The sequence below is a fragment of the Triticum dicoccoides genome, chromosome 3B, assembly GCF_002162155.2.
Source record: "Triticum dicoccoides isolate Atlit2015 ecotype Zavitan chromosome 3B, WEW_v2.0, whole genome shotgun sequence".
Lineage (NCBI taxonomy): Eukaryota > Viridiplantae > Streptophyta > Magnoliopsida > Poales > Poaceae > Triticum > Triticum dicoccoides.
In genome coordinates, this window is record NC_041385.1 from 11,191,837 (window position 1) to 11,206,740 (window position 14,904).

At 42.7% G+C, this 14,904-nt stretch overlaps 1 pseudogene; it reads left to right on the top strand.

Annotated features, from left to right (window-relative positions):
• The first annotated feature begins 8,979 nt into the window (after nucleotides 1-8,979).
• On the top strand, nucleotides 8,980-10,090 carry LOC119279071 (annotated as a pseudogene).
• The last annotated feature ends 4,814 nt before the right edge of the window (nucleotides 10,091-14,904 follow it).

Sequence of the window (14,904 nt, forward strand, 5' to 3'; positions counted from 1 at the left end):
GTGGCAATTCATTTAACATTTCACTGATGACATAACCTTATTTACTTTGTAGAAGAACAAATAATCAACAAAATTCCTTGTGGAGTGTAGTTAATGTATAGATGAGGTGAATGATCATCATGGGATGAAGCAAAAAGGAATTTAATAAATCTCATTTTCTTTTCCAATACCAACCTCCTTGGGTATTTTCATTGTATAATGTTTTTCTTTTGGAGGTTGTAGTTTATATTGATAGAACAATATGTCATAGTTCGCTTTTGCAACTTCAGAACAGGATATTTTCATATTGATGTAAATGTTTTTGTCTCAAATTGTTTGTTTTCTTCCGCTTTTTAGTTAAATTGCTTAACTTGTAGAGAATGAAGTGATTATGCCCATATTTTTGTTTATATGGATGTCTACCTTATTTGTTCATGTGTATGGCTGTACATTTTGCCCCCTCTCAAGTCTTTCTCTGGATCCGCCAGACGGCTCCAGAACCAAGTGACCAGAAGAAAATGAAAGTGGCTGTACATGCCAAAAGTGTTTCGTATATTTTTCAACACACGCCGAACATTTTTCAAGCATGTCATTAACATTTTCATAAAACGTGCGGACATCTCTTAAGTGTTTATGCATATTTTCAAATGACACAATTTTTTAATATGTTATGAACTTTGTTTAAAGAAATTGCATGAATTTTTACATTTCATGATCATTTTTCTAAAATATAATGAACACATTTTTAAATGCATGAACTCTAGAAATGTTATGAACAATTTTCTGAATGGTGCAAACGTATTCTACAAAGTATATAATTTTTTATATATTTTCATGAACATTTTATGCGTGAATATTCATTTTAAATGTTGTGAACATTTTTCAATGTGTGATTATTTTCTAATACAAAAGAAAATTTTGCAATATACGATTGAATGTTTTTAGATACGAGATTGACATTTTTAAATAAATACATGAACTTTTCTAAATACATGGTCAACATTTTTTAATCACACAGTGAACTTTTCTAAAACATATCATAAACATTTTTAAGCCCCTTTTTAGATAATATAGGAACACTTTTCTAAAAAGTTTCCTAGTCTATTTGTTAGAACATTTGACAAAAAGGAAATTTTTTGAAAATGAAAGAGAAAAAGAGAAATAAAACAGTACCAAGCAAGGGGAGGTTATGTATGTGCATGGCCATGTCTTGCTTCACACGAGGCAAAAGTCAGCATCGCCTGAAGGGTACGACTCTAGTGGCCAGCCCAGTAGCAGGTTTGTGCATTTCTTCCCTCTGCTTTTTGTATGTTTCCTTGTTTTCCATTTTGTTTATACTTTAAAGAAATTCTAAAATACATATATTCCACAAACATTTATTTAAGGTTTCAATCAGATATTATGCAGTGTGTTTGTGCAACTTAAAAAATGTATATAGCTTTCGAAAATGTTACATATGTATACAAAAAAATATACAATGCATTCTAAAAAGTAGACATCAGAAACATACATTTTCAAAATGCTAACCATGTATTTGAAAAATGTGAAACATTTCTTAAAATAATGTTTCATATGTATACAAAAATGACCATCGTGTATGAAAAATGGTAGATTTTAAAACACATATATTTTAAAAATATTAATCACATATTTTTTAAAGATGTATAAAAATGTTTTTGATGTATATGAAAAATGTAGATATCAAAAACATATGTTGAAAAAAATAAAGAAAGAAAGAAGACATGTGTTTAAACATAAATAAAAATGTTTGTAATGTATACGTAAAATATTAAACATAAATAAAAGTTGTTCATAATGTATATGTAAAATATACATTGTCTGTGAAAAAAGTAGACATGTGTTTAATAAGAAAGAAAGAAGAAAAATAGAAAAGGAAAAAGAAAAAGGAAAAAAAATCTAAAGTAAACCAAAGAAAAAAAATTGAACAAAAGGGAAAACCGAAGAAACATGGTGATACGAAGAAAGAAACAAAACTAAGAAAGAAAATGAAAAAACCAAAACATATCCTAAATAAAATGAAAAAAATAGTGTAAAACTGTCAAACCAAATGATGGACAAAATACATCTTGGTGCCGACGACATATAGCTCCCGCGGTTATATATATCGCCTGTAGCAGTGATTGTCTGAAATCACTAATTAAGGAGCACCCTTTAAAGGTCATTCTCAGCTTTCCAGGTTGCGACAGGTGGTGCACTGGGAATTTCCCTTTTTTCGTAGATCCATTTATTTTAAACATTTTATCACTTAAACCGTGCGTTCAAATCTCGATCCATTTTCAATGCTAGATTCCTCGCGCCGAGATTTTCAAAATTGGATCCCATGTTGATAGGTTTTTACGAGCTTTGTTTTTCCAAAAAAACGGATGAAAAAACTGAACTGTGAGCTCTTTTTTTCTTTTCGAAAGAGGCACGACTGTGCCTCTCGACGAAGCAAATCTGTGTCTCCACTAGAAGTAAACTCGTGCCTCTTGCGGAAAAAAAACAAAGCCTTTAAGTCCCAAACAAGTTGGGATAGGCTAGAGGTGAAACCCATAAGATCTCGCGATCAACTCATGGCTCTGGCACATGAATAGCAAGCTTCCACGCACCGCTGTCCATAGCTAGTTCTTTGGTGATACTCCAATCCTTCAGGTCTCTCTTAAAGGACTCCTCTCATGTCAAATTCGGTCTACCCTGACCTTTCTTGACATTCTCCGCACGCTTTAGCCATCCGCTATGCACTGGAGCTTCCGGAGGCATGCGCTGAATATGCCCAAACCATCCCAGATGATGTTGGACAAGCTTCTCTTCAATTGGCGCTACCCCAACTCTATCTCGTATATCATCATTCCGTACTCGATCCTTCCTCGTGTGGCCACACATCCATCTCAACATATGCATCTCCACCACACTAATTGTTGAACATGTCACCTTTTAGTCGGCCAACACTTAGCGTCATACAACATTGCGGGTCGAACCGTCCTCCTATAGAACTTGCCTTTTAGCTTTTGTGGCACTTTCTTTCACAGAGAATGCCAGAAGCTTGGCGCCACTTCATCCATTCGGCTTTGATTCAATGGTTCACATCTTCATCAATACCCCCATTCTTCTACAATACTGACCCCAAATATCGAAAGCTATCCTTCTGAGGCACCACCTGCCCATCAAGGCTACCCTCCTCCTCCTCACACCTAGTAGTACTGAAATCGCACATCATGTGCTCGGTTTTAGTTGTACTAAGCCTAAACCATTTCGACTCCAAGGTTGTCTCCATAACTCTAACTTCCTGTTTACCCCCGTTCTACTATCGGCAACTAGCACCACATCATCCGCAAAGAGCATACACCATGGGATATCTTCTTGTATATCCCTTGTGACCTCATCTATCTCCATAACGACTGTCACCCTCCTCTCATGTTTCTATTTTTTTAACTCTAGAACCAGGAAACAATTTTGAGACGGGGCTTTTCAGGGCTTGAGCGGGAAATTTAGGCGGGAGGAAAAAATTTTGGGGGCCGGGCATTGGTGGGACCCAAAATATTTTGATGGGACAACAATTTGTTCTATATTTGGTTTCTAGCGAGGGAAAGTTTTGGGGTATGGTTCGTGGATAGGGAGGTAGATCAGCCACATAAGTTGCAGACACATCACCCTCGTCGATGGGAGAGGAAGGACCTGCACGGGCACTGGTAGGTCAAGGAGTGCTAGCAGACGAGGAGGAGGACGTGGATGATATAGGCAAAGGAGGAAGGGCAGAGGAAAGAGCATGTGGCCATTTAGGTGTCTAGGTCAAAGGGGTGGGAGTGGAGGATGGTGCGTGCATCAAGCTAGGGTGTGTGGGAAGAGATGGCAATGGTAACGATGGACCAGGATGTATGGCGATGATAGACAGCTTGAGAGGTAACAAGAAGGGAATAAGATGGATTAGGGTTGCAAATGAGAATAACACAGGGTAGATGGACTTTTTCCACTTGGGCCCAATTTTAGTTTGAACTACTTTCAGCATTGTTATTTGAAGAACCAGAATCTCGAATAAATAAATCTAAAATCCAGGGTGAAACCAAATTCTGTCACTATTTTGGGAAGTATTCTATGTCATTCCAGGCCTCCGAACCAACAGTCGTCATTCCCTACCTCCTGAGCCACCCCTGACATCTACCCTACCCTCCATCAGGCCTCTTGTGCATGTGTATCCGTGAAGAGGGCAGTAGATCGGGATAATAAGTTGCACACCCTTCGTCACCGTTGATGGGAAAGGAAGGAGCTGCGCAGTCACTCGTAGGTCAAGGAGCGGTGTTGACGACGAGGAGGACGTGGAGGATATAGGCAGGGGAGAAAAGGCGGATGAAGGAGGGCATGGCCATCTAGGTGTGTGGGTCAAATGGGTGGGAGTTAAGGACGGTGCATTCATCGAGCTAGGACGTGAGAGATGAGCACGCAATGCCGACGACAAATAAGGAGGCGTGGCGATGGGCTGCTTTCAGAGGCAATGAGACGGGACTGGGATGGATTAGGGTTAAAAATGAAAATAATGTGGGGTCGGTGGAACTTTTTCACTTGGTCCCAATTTTATTTCAAACTACTTTCGGCATTGCGATTTTAAAAATAAGGGAATCACAAATAATTAAATCTAAAATCCGGGGCATAACCAAATTCTAGAACTGTTCTGGGAACTATCCTATGTTGCTACATACATCCCAAACTCGCAGTAGTCGTTCCATACCTCCAAAGCCACCCCCACATCTACCCTACCATCCTCTTTGGTGGGCATGCATGGTGATAAAGATGCTGAGCTGAAAAATTTAACTGTGCAAAGCTACACAATGGTATGGTTGTTGACTTTAGAGAGGGGAGAGGGAGCTCCATGATTTCCCCTCGATTTTAGGTTGAGTTTTCATTAAGGTTTCTAGGTGTTTTCCATTATGCCAATATCTAAAACCCACACTAAATATCAGATACTTGAGCATGACTTGGGCCTAATATTGTTTTTAAATTTGACCAGGCTTAGAGAAAAATCCTCAAATATTTACATCATGCTCTATATATAATATGAAAATATATTTCATAATGAATCTATGAAACAAAATTCATTTTATAGATATTGATATATTTCTATATAGATTTGATCAAACTTAATGAAGTTTGACTTAGGACAATCTGGTTGATGAGTACGCGTGAAAAACACTCGTCGTACATGTTTTTTCATGTAGTGAATAGATTAAAATATGGCATTTAATTCACTCTTTTCTCCCTCTATTTCTCTTCACATTTTGGTGTGCATAGAAAGCTAACTAGAAACTACAATGCCTAGTGCGTGGACTAAAGCGGCGGTGCCAAGATGGTTTAGTTGTGTGCATGTAGTAGTACTTGATAAAGCATTCATGACAACTTTCATTATTTCCTTCCTCTATCCATATTCATGTAGAATTGCTCATGAACTAATACCCAACTCTTTCAATTTATTAATTGAATTCCTATAACAAGTAGCAGGTGTTTTATTCCAAGATTAAGTTATTACTGAACAAAGAAAAAAAATTGTTATATTTTAAATGATGAGATCAATTCGGAAGCGCCTTTTCTTATTCATGTACATTCGGAACATCGCACAGAGGCTACACAAGTGCAAAACCCCTGGCCTCCTTTTCAAGCTTGACATCAAGAAGGACTTCCACTCAGTGAAGTGGCATTACATCCTTGATCTTCTTCAACATTTGGGGTTCCCCGCCAACTTTGAGGCTTGGATTGCCGAGCTGCTGTCGACAACATCATCATGGATCCTTCTAAATGGGCTGCCCGACCCTCCAATTAAGCACCACCGCAGGCTTCGGCAGGGGACCCCCTACCCCCTCCTATTTGTCATTGCGATTGACCCTCTCCATAAAATTCTTTACTTGGCAACGCAGAAAGGTATTCTTCATAAGATTCGATGGCGGGATGGCATGGTGATAACCTCTCTCTATGTGGATGACGCGGCGGTCTTTGTTGCTCCAATCAAGCAGGACATTGACAACCTAGATTCTATCATGAGAGGTTTTGGTGAGGTTACGGGCCTCTGCACCAACTTCTAGAAAAGCTTGGTGGTGCCATTTCGTTGCAATCACCTTAATCTTGGGCACATACTTGAGAGTCTGCCAGCAACTTGAGCTACTTTTCTGTTGAAATACTTATGCCTACCACTCTCGGTATGGCAACTTAAGAAGGTGGACTTCCAATACCTTGAGCACAAGGCGGCCGATAAATTAGTCACTTGGGAGGGTCAAAACATAATTACTATTGGTCGCACAACCCTTGTCAAGTCAGTCATCTCCTCCCAAGCGGTGTACTCATCACGCCTCTCATCATGCCATCAAGGTCACTTCATAGCCCAAACAAGATTGATAGAGCTTTTCTTTGGTCCGGCGCGGACAAGGCAACGGGAGCCAAATGCAAGGTCAATTGGGAAACAGTTTGTAGACTGAAGGAGTATGGTGGACTAGGGATGCTTAACACTGACAAGTTTGCAGGTGCTTTATGGCTAAGATGGCTTTTTTATGAGTGGAAGTAACCCCACAAATTATGCGTAGGATTTGGTAACTGTTGCATGGATGATGATCTCAAGTTCTTCTATGGCTCGACTACTATCACCGTGGGGGACAGTGCCAAAACACAGTTTTGGGCTTCCCCTTGGCTCTTGGGCGCAAGCTCAAGGATATTGTGTCCCTAATTTTTGAGGCCTCGAGGAGAAGGAACTGGAAGGTGCGGGAGGCTCTCAAGGGGAACGCGTGAACACATTCAGAAATTTTTCACTTTTTTGGATGCTTGTGAATGACTTCCATCTTGATGAGCACCTCGAGGATGATATTGTTTGGAAGCACTCGAATGATGGGATCTACATGGATGCCACCACATATAAGTCTCAATTCCATGGCTTAACTCTTTTCCCCATGAACCGCACGGTTTGGAAAGTTTGGGCACCCCTGAAGGTCAAATTCTTTGCATGGTTGGCTCTACAAGGTAGTATTTGAACCGCCTTCGTTCAGAGAGGCGTGAAAATTGTAGCCTTTTGCCCTCCCTGCAAAAGGGAACAAGAAACAGGTGCACACCTCTTCTTCAAGTGTCTCTACGCGCTTGGGCTTTGGAGGTCAATCATCGCTAAGCTTGCCCTTGCGCACAGGGACACCGCCGACTGGCACCTTGACCAGACCCGACCTTGGGGCAGGGGGTAGCCACCCCGGGACCCCCCAACATCCAGGGGGCCCTCCCCACCAAGTACGTAGGCCAGCCCATGAACTTCTCGAGCATGGTGCTAGGAACGTACACTCGAGGGCACTAACAATTGATCGGTCGTGCCGACAGCTACACGCACGAGCGTATCGGTATCGCTGCGTACTGCCCTCGGAGCACCGAAGAAGCTGGTCGTCTAATCTCCTCAATCCCTATTTTCCAAAAGCCCTAATCCGAGGTTCCCATCAAAACGATGCCAACAATCTCTCATGGTGCCCCCGCACAGTGAAGGTCATTGATCTGCTACAATCACATGAATACACACCCCCATCCGGTGTCCCTCAATCTGCATTCCACTGCTATGATCAACAATCAGCGGCTCCTCTCGTCTACAACATGCACATGCTTTGGTGATCTTGCCACTATCACCCTGTAAGTGGTTTGTTGTTTTCTAATTTTCATCCCCTCGGATGAATGGATATGTACCAAGATGAGTCATCTTTACGAAGGAATGAGGAGAACATAACTTTGCGGTGCTTTCACGGTTCCAATGATTGCATATCCAAGTCGCCTAAAACCATTAAGAGAACTTTAACGAGTTCGCGCTATCCTATTTATTTATGAATTTGTCTTTTGGTTCTCTATTTGTCTTCTGCAAAAAGTTCTCTAGCTATTGAGAGAACTCAAGATACCTTTAACATTGACTATTTGTGGTTCTCTAGTAGACTATATAATGAGTATGTTAGTGCCAAATATATAATTTCTGCCATACCACTTTTTGTTGCAATCTAGAGAACCTTTTGCATGCTATAAGTTAGTCATGTTCTGTTTCCAGCACTGCCACTAAAGTGTGATAGAATCAAAAAGAGAAGCTATTTACAAACTTTTCAAGAATACTGGTACTTCGGAAATAAATTAATGTATCATAGTGACATCAAGCCCATCATAAGAGAATTTGCATCGAGAATTAGAAGAAATTGTTAAGGCAATACGTATAAGTTATCTGATGTAAATATTGATTTTGAATGTATTTAAAAAAATAATCGTAGTAGTGATTATTATTGTCATATAAAAGGGCCCGGAGTTTTAGTTATGTCCCGGGCCCCGAAAATCTCAGGACCGGCCCTAACCTTGACGGATCTGTTCACGAATGGTGGGACAAGAGAACCAGCAACCATGTTCCCAACCGGCGCGCTATGACCTCCCTCACTATGCTTGTCTCTCCGACCATTTGGAATGAGAGAAATGCTCGGGTGTTCCACCACAAGTGTGCGCCACTGCCTATCCTTCTTAACATCATCTTAGAGGAGGCAAATCTTTGGTTACCGCGAGCACTAAAAGACTAGGGCGGTCATTTTGTGTGAGTAATTATCATGTCGTGTATGTGGGTGCTTTGTAAAACTCTAAACTCTATTCCCTCCTTATTTACTCGAAGAGCCAAATGGCAGTAAGTGCATGGGAGTGCCTCAAGGACTAATCAGGTGCAGGTACACATGGATTGGTTCTGCGAGTCTAAGTATTGCCATGGGATTGCCACAAGGACCAATATGAGCGTACGTATTGCCTGACAGCCGTGGCAATCCCATGGCAATACTTAGACGTTAGTTCGTCGTTTGAATGGACGCGTCCGCGTTTTAATAATGAGACATACGCGTTTGTCCGTCCAAGAGACGCGTCCGTGCAGAGGGTATAAAATGGCTGCCGTCCCTGCCTATTCTCAGCGCTTCCTCCCTACTGCTTACTTCGAGTGGTTCTCGCCGCACTACAGCCGCCGCAACCAAGAAGAAGCAGTGCAGTATGGCCTGCTCCTGCCCGGAGTCCGGGTGCGCCTTCGTGGGCTCCCCGGCGATGCTCCTCCAACATTTCGCCAACAGCCACCAGCGCCCCGCCGTCACGGTCCGCTACGGCCTGTCCTCTAACCTCAGCTTTTCCCTGTCGCACCCCTGGCATATGCTCGTCGGAGAGGAGGACCGCAGCGTTTTCCTCGTGTCGCTGGGCCTGCTGGGCGCGGCTACGGCCGTGTCGCTGTTGTGCGTCAGGCCCGACGGCGAGGCCGAGGCGGCGCCCCGGTTCTGGTGCAAGCTGTCCGTGGGCCCCCCGGGCAACCACATGGTCCTCATGGCCTCACCGCTGAGCAGCAGCACGCTGGCCGCAGGCGCACCCGCGCCGTGGCAGGGGATGTTCTTGGCGGTGCCCCAGGAGATGCTCTCCGATGACACGCTCACGCTCAGCGTCTGGATCGATCTGATTCCACCTTCCGCCGGTGCTCCCAACGAAGTCGACTACACCACAGGCCAGGGCATCGAGGATGATGCAGTCAAGTATGTATCTCATCCCGTGCATGTTATGCATGGTATAACTATTTATGATCTGGTGCAGCACCGAATAAGTTTGATTTACTAGTAGCTAAGTCCGCCGGGCTAGTAGCAAATTGTTAAAATTGCTACTCCCTCTAAACTAAAACAACGACTCTTATTTTGGATTGGAAGGAGTAGTAATTAAATAATTAATTAGAAGAAAATAATTATTTGTTAAAATATATTATTTATTGAATTATTTAATTGTTAGAAATACTGATAGAAAATATTCAAGTGTGCTGAGGATGCCCTCCGACCTCTACAGTTTTGACGACCCCGACTATATTGAGTTCACTGACGGGCCGAAGGAGCCCTTGAAGGCCAACTCGGAGAAAGACGACGAGGACAAGGACGGCAACGAGGAGGATGAGAAGGAGGAGGACGACGAGGACAAGGACGGCAACGAGGAGGATGAGAAGGAGGAGGACGACGACGACGGCGACGAGGAGGATGGCGAAGAGGAGGACGACGACAATCAGCCGACGATTCATGCAAAGCGTCCTCGTCGAGACGATGGCCCGGAGGAAGCATCGAAGAAGAAGAAGGACTAGATGTCGGCTACTGTAGCCATGCAGCTTTAGTGTGAGGGTCCGACTTGTGGAACCTTACTTTGGACATCGCTATTATGGTTGAGTATGACATGGTTGTTAATTACTTATATATATATATATATATATATATATATATATATATATATATATATATATATATATATATCAGTGCATGCATGCAATCATTTCTATGTTAACTTTTCATTAAATTTTACGAGTAGCCGTTGTCGTTGTCGAATCCTCCTGAGAATCTAGTAACTAGAGTGCAAAAGATATAACATAAACATCAACACTCAGAAGTAACATATTCAATCAATTAAGATTTAACCGGTGCAATGAACAGATTACATATCCACCATACTCAGATCAAACAAACAGATCGAGTCGTCTTCACTTAAGACACTTCGCGGCATGCTTCCGTTTGAATCTGCCTGCCTAGATGAGCTTATTCGCAACAATGACTCTTCTATCATTCATCACTCCTATGGGCCCCCGACACACATGCAATGGACGTGTGAAGGAAGTGTCTCCTAGCCTGCACCCACCTGAAGAGATGAATTCAACGGACCTTCTCGAGGATGCAGTGAAGTATGTATCTCATATCACCTGGTGCATGTTATGGATGATAACTATGTATGATTTGGTGCAGTACTGAATAAGTTGATTTACTAGTAGTTGCTGCTAAGTCCGCCGCCGAGCTTGTCCATGGAACGTGGCCAACTGAGCGAAGAAGGCACAAGTCCACACCAACAATGATTTGGCCATGGACGTGGCAAACTGGGCAAATTAGAGAAGGGCTTCCGTTCGCCTCCGAGATATTCTAGTACTACTGTTCAGAACATTGTGAACCAATTTGAAATTTAAACATCCAGACCGTGTGAAATAAAATTCCCATATGCCTGTTTTGTTGATTATGCCATTTAGCACTACTGAATCCCTTGCACCATTATACAATACTGCTTTGTTGATATTTCTGAAACGTGACTGCAGCATCACTAGTAAACACTCATATATTTCTTTACGGGGGAGTATCGATCATTGTGATGACCCAAACGTGAGTCAAGGTTATCTTGCATTTTGAATGTGTCTGGGTGGGAACAGAGCACTAAAATTTTAACTTAAGAAACAGAGCAGCACAGATTTAGTAATTAGATGCAAAATCTAGGCGCGGGAGAAGCAACTCTCATTGTGTACCAATTTTACTTTTCATGATTAAGTGACAAATATATGTTTGCAAACCAGAAGGTTCAGTTCAGAAATAAACTATTAGCACCCAGAGAAGAATAGTGCTAGTGTTCTACACATGCATTCTCTTAATGAAGACCAGGGGCATGGGGAGCATGTCCATGTAGTCAGAATATCACACACATCGTTTTTCCTACGGTAAGCTACAAAACTGCAAGGCGTTTGCTCATCAATGAAAAGCTGTTTTCTTTTTTCTGAATCGGCACATTGTATTGATAGGATTAGTAATGCTGTGACAATGCACAAACAAGCACAATCACTGGGGACGGAGCATACAGCAACTAGCTCTTTCAAAATATTGCATAATAGTCACGGGCCTGGCTGGCAACAACATCTATCTATGTATCAGACAGATGAGTTGGATTTGGGTCAGAAACGGTCCATCATTTTCCTCCTGAGTTGCCTCACCACGTGCTTCGTCGATCCGCCTGTGTGCCTCGGGCCTTGGCCTCTCCGACGATCTCCACAAATCCTTTGGAGGCATACTCATGGCGGACCCAGGCCTGGAACCAGACGAACTCCTCTACAGCCTCCTGGTATACTCGCATGCACACCGGTAGAGCAACTCTAGAAAGTTGTGGTTAACTCAAGATGGAACTGATAAAAACTGTTACAACTATAAAGCGGATATAAGTATAACCCAGTAATACTGCTGCAACCACCAGTGTGTCACCTACGTTGCACAGAGGCAAAACAGACTATGGTAGTCATGAACAAGGTGCACAGCTGTAAAAAAAGAAGAAGAAAAACGGCAATTAGGTGCATGTACCGAACATACTCGAGTTGAGAGCGCAGTCGTGAACGAGGTATAAATAATAGTGAATATGCACAAGAGAACAACGGTGATTTTTGGTGGGTTCCGAAACTTCATTACCAAGAAAACTGCAACTCTTATAGTACAAGTATTAGTGGACAGTTCAAGTATTTTCAACAAACCTCTTTGAACTAAAAAGTATCGGGCCGGTGGTGAGAGTTGCCGGGGTAGGTGACGGTGGGCTCGACGATGAAGCCGGCCGTTCGACCAGGAATCACCTTACGGCGTGACAAATTGGATGGTCAGATTTGACATGCATAGTCACAAAACCGTATCGAAGAGGAAATATCAGTTTTCGTTAACTCCCCGCTGAAATTCTTGTATACTTTTCATAGCATGCGTTTTGGAAGAGCTCATTCCCGGACTTTATTTCACGTCTTATTGTAGATGATCTATCCATTATTTAAGAAGCAAAGTTCTTTGGCCGTAAGAAAAGTTTTGTTTCCATGTTTTTAACTATTTTTATAACTAATCCTATATACCTAAGAGAATGGTCCACTACTTCTAATTATCTTAGTAAGAGCAACTCCAACGCGTCGACTCATTTCGTCTGCGTGCGTCCGTTTTGGTCGGCGCGGACAGCAACAACCCCCCAGACGCCGCCGCGAGTAGGAAGCCGCCTCCCCGCCCCGGCCAGGTCGTTTGTCCGACAACATCTGCTGCCCTGACGCCGGCACGCTCGTCGGACGGCGCCCGGCAAGCCACCTGGTCCAAGGGAGGCGCGCGTCTCTTCGCCGGCCAGTATCTTTTTTTCACATGTATTTGAGACAATTTAATTTTTATTCGGCTTGTAAAACTATGCTAAATTTATTTGGTTGTGAAACTATGCTATATTTGGTTGTGGAACTATGCTTGTGAAAACTATGCAAAATTTGTGCATATTCGTTCAAAAACGGCGGCCAACCGGCCACGCCGGCAAAAATGGGTCGACACAATTGGACGCATTGCCTACCCAAATAATAAACAGGACGGACGCCAAGCGGGCGGCCGACCCAAACGGACAAAAGGCAAACAAAATCACTGTCCGTTTGGGTCAGCATGTTGGAGTTGCTCTAATACATGCTTCCACATCATGTGTAGCCGGTGCACCGACGTATGTGTGCAGATACATTACGTAAAATATGGTCATGGGCAGGGTTTCTGACACGGATGAAGCAAAAACGTCAAATTGGTGCTACCTGCTGTTTTTTGAGCGCCTGAATGAGCTTTCGTTGGGAAGAAATATCCATGCTGCTTGAATGTTGCCTCAGGTTCTAGTTCTTTCCTGCAGGTGCCTTGGGTTCTTGTTTCAAACATGTTTATCTGATTTCATCACCCTTATCTTGAAGCCAGGAAGGTGGTTGTGTACCTCTGGCTTTCTGTATAGTCCTGAAACTCGCATTTTGGATTTCACATTGTAACTGTATTAATAGATATGTGTGTGCACTTTCTCTCCTCTGAAACTCATAAAACAATATCAGAAAATCAGGTTGAGATTACCAAAACAAACTAGTAATTCACCACGAGGTTTATGAGGCTTCTCTAGGTTTGGTGTGCATAATATTGCTGTAACTTTGCAAGATGCAGAGCATGGTAGGAGGTAGTTTTCTCGAATTAATGGTACTGTAGTTTGCAACATTGCTGCAACGCGCTGTTCAAGTGTTCAGTAAGTTCAGAACAGACGTCTACATTCTTCAGTTATCCGACAGCCCTTGCAACACCCCTTCGCCCCAACGGCCCAGATGCGACCCAATCACTATTTACTATCTACTCCTCAAAAGCTCCAATAGAACTCTCGGCTACTCCCTCCGTTCCAAAATAGATGACTCAATTAGTATAAAGTTGAATCATCTATTTTGGAACGGAGGGAGTACATACATATCTATATATAGTTGTTCCTCCAAGCTTAACAAGGCAAAACAAGGCATTCAACTTCTGGAAACTTATTCTTTCTACCATGAAAAATGGCAACTCTTTTAATTTGCCGCTTCACCGATCGATCAAGCTCAAGAATATACATGCATGGATATATCGGGAAATACTGCACCAGAAACTTCACAAATCTGCACTCCAAGAATTCTCTTTCGCTTTTTTATATTTCTATACCATATGAGACCATGATACTGGTAATCCAAAATCGCATCTGAATGTGCCAGGCCATACAATTGTCTTCATCTTTATTAAGCAAGCACTGTTAGCCACTTAGCATTGCACCCAGTGGCGAAGCTAGCGTTATGGCGTTGGGTTCAGTTGAACCCAGCGAAAGTTTCCTGCCACGCATTTGCACGTGGGTAGTTTTGTGTATGAACCCAATAGAAATTGAAGGATGAACCCATTGGATTGGAATTGACAAGTTAGAAGCCTTTTAGTCCACATATCTTTAACGTGAGTAGCCCAGCTAAGGCCCACAATTAAACTACCACTGCCTCGGTGCGTGCCTCAAATCCATATCACGTACTTGCTACAATCGTACGGATCAGGATGCACGTCTCGTCAATTGACTGTCGCTTCCCCAAGACCACCGCCTTTCCTCTAGTCTTCTCTCTTTACCCTGTTCGCCGTCACGGTGTCGGCGTGTCACCTGATCTCCAGCGGCGACCAGAAGGTTGCAACAGCAGGTGGGCATGCAATCCCAATTCAAAGAAATTAGATCCCATCATCACATTTTCTTTCTCTAATGCATGTTCAGTTTAACCTAGTGCAATAATGACCTTTGCCCTAATTTTTAATTTGTTTTTTCCTGAACTTTGATTGATCTAGGCTCATCAGATTCAGA